General features: G+C 46.4%; 1 non-coding gene and 1 pseudogene across 1 annotated transcript in view; both read right to left on the bottom strand.

Moving 5' to 3' along the window:
- Positions 1-548, bottom strand: part of LOC143265104 (large subunit ribosomal RNA) — a 4,656-nt pseudogene extending 4,108 nt beyond the window's left edge.
- A 1,816-nt stretch (positions 549-2,364) lies between these two features.
- The window catches only part of LOC143265103 (5.8S ribosomal RNA), a 155-nt gene continuing 19 nt past the window's right edge, over positions 2,365-2,500 (bottom strand). Inside the window, exon 1 of the ribosomal RNA XR_013039272.1 lies at positions 2,365-2,500. This exon is cut by the window's right edge and continues 19 nt beyond it. This is a non-coding gene — a ribosomal RNA (5.8S ribosomal RNA).

The following is a 2,500-nucleotide window of genomic DNA, read 5'->3' on the forward strand; positions in this document are numbered from 1 at the left end:
CACGCCGATGGGAAACCCGCCGTAACGGGACCATCCGGGGCACTATCGCACCAACACGGGAGCCAGCTTCGTTGACGATGAATCTCCCCATTCGATCTTTTGGGTTTCTCGGGTTTACCCCTGAACGGTTTCACGTACTCTTGAACTCTCTCTTCAAAGTTCTTTTCAACTTTCCCTCACGGTACTTGTTCGCTATCGGTCTCGTGGTCATATTTAGCCTTAGATGGAGTTTACCACCCACTTAGGGCTGCACTCTCAAGCAACCCGACTCTAAGGAGAGATCCACCCGAGACGCGTACCGGTCGCTACGGGCCTGGCACCCTCTATGGGTAAGTGGCCCCATTCAAGATGGACTTGGACGCGATTCGATGTCTCGGGATAAACGGATCCTCCTGAACACTACATTTCCCAGCGGCGTTAACCGCGGGATTCAGTGCTGGGCTCATTCCTGTTCGCTCGCCGCTACTAAGGAAATCCTTGTTAGTTTCTTTTCCTCCGCTTATTAATATGCTTAAATTCAGCGGGTAATCTCGCCTGCTCTGAGGTCGTCGAAATTTTATTATTTCTTTTCAAAGTTATACCACAAACTGTACGCTCTTTTCGGGGTTTCGACACGTAATACGAAAGGTATATTAATACCAACGACGCACAGGGATTATGTCGTTCGATTTTTTCCTTGTATCGTTCGATAACCAACTATTTTTCTCTTTTCGGATCAACACAATATCGTCGACTACTCGAAGGTACGTACGAGCCAAAATGAAAGCTCGGTGTCTCCTCTCTCTTTTGTTCGACAAAAGAAAAAAGGCACTTAAAACGCCGCATATTCGGGCAGGCGGGACAACGACAAAAAAAAAAACGACGACGACGACGTCCGGTTGTTCTCGACTCGCGTCGGAGTATATATGTATATATTATAATCGGATATATCTTTTTATCTATCCAGGGCGCGTTAAAACAAACGACGAGGAGAGACTACGACAACGAGGAGATAAAGGTCGGACCTTTTCTTCTTACCCTCGGCGCGCTCTCGCACACGATCGTTTCATGTTTCTTTTGTCCCCTAAAGGATACATATACCGTTACAACATATTTACGTTCGAATATACACTCGACGGTCGATAAACCGTAAAGACGCATCGTCCGATACGTTTTTTCTTTTGCTGTCGCGTTCCGACGCAAAATCCCAAGAAAAGGGCGAGAATGCCAGAGACAGCCATGTAAACCATCGGTGACTTATCATGGTCCAGAGAATAAAGGGTTAAAGGAAAAAAAAATCCCATTTTTAACGTGCGTGGTACACCTTCGTCGTGTATATATCGTTCGATGAAACCACGAGCGCACAAAAGGAGGAACAAAAGCGTTTCGAGATCGATCTTCGGTGTAAATGTCATTGTTCATTTGCGTTCGACCGTTGTTCGATAAAAGAAATTTAACACACGAACAACAATGAAGGGAGACTCTCGCAAGACGATCACCAAATAAGCGTTTATCGTTCGATCGGTCCGGGTTTTTCAACGTCCGTCCGGCACAATTATGCACTTCGAGGACTGGACGACCGGAACCCGTATTGGGATCGCGCGGTCTTCCGCTTCTAATCAACGACAACGAAGCGATCTGCGCTTGTAAATGTTAAAAAAACGTGGCGAAGCTACGATCTCGTAATAATTTAACCGTGAAAGAGCTTCCGTCGCACGTTTATTTTTAACTTTTCTCCTCGTTGTATAAACTTTCGCACCGTCGAAAAAAAAATTCGACAATCATTTCAGACAACGTCGGGAGCGCGGAGAAACGCCGTAAACACGCTCTACTCTCGGCTTGCTTCCTTCAAATTGGTGTCTAACAATTCTCTCGCAGGGCGAAGAATCATTTTCTCTCTCGTCTAAATATCCTTCTGTAGTTAGGTGTTTTCGACTCGGGAGCGCTCTTTCACGGGCGGTCGTATATGGTCTCTTTTAGGGGTTTAACTAGAAACCACGACTCACGCAAGCCGAGATAAGCGCATTCCGCCGAGAAGATCCTAAAAACTAAGAATTGCGAGATATACGAAAATGTTCTTCTGTCGCCTGTGAAAAAAATGAACACTAGCAAAGAGAGGGCGAGACACGAACGTTCCATTTAACATTCTCCGCGTCAAACGCCGACGAAATGTCCAACCATCGCTCGTACGTTTTCGCCAATTTCGCAAGTTGTTCTCTCTCTCGCGTTCGACCATCGGATCCCGCTCCGAAACGTTCGACTTTTCGGCGTTTAACAGTTTCGTTTTATCTAGTCGAACGACGAGCGGTACCGAAAAAAATTTAACAATGAAGAGAAAACCTTTTGCTGCTAAAGGCAAACGCAAGCAGTCTTTAGTTATATAAACGACCCTCAGCCAGGCGTGGTCCAGGAATTGTATCCGTGGACCGCAATGTGCGTTCGAAATGTCGATGTTCATGTGTCCTGCAGTTCACACGTTGACGCGCAATTAGCTGCGTTCTTCATCGACCCACGAGCCAAG

The sequence above is a fragment of the Megachile rotundata genome, chromosome 8 (genome assembly GCF_050947335.1).
Source record: "Megachile rotundata isolate GNS110a chromosome 8, iyMegRotu1, whole genome shotgun sequence".
NCBI classification, from domain to species: Eukaryota; Metazoa; Arthropoda; class Insecta; order Hymenoptera; family Megachilidae; genus Megachile; species Megachile rotundata.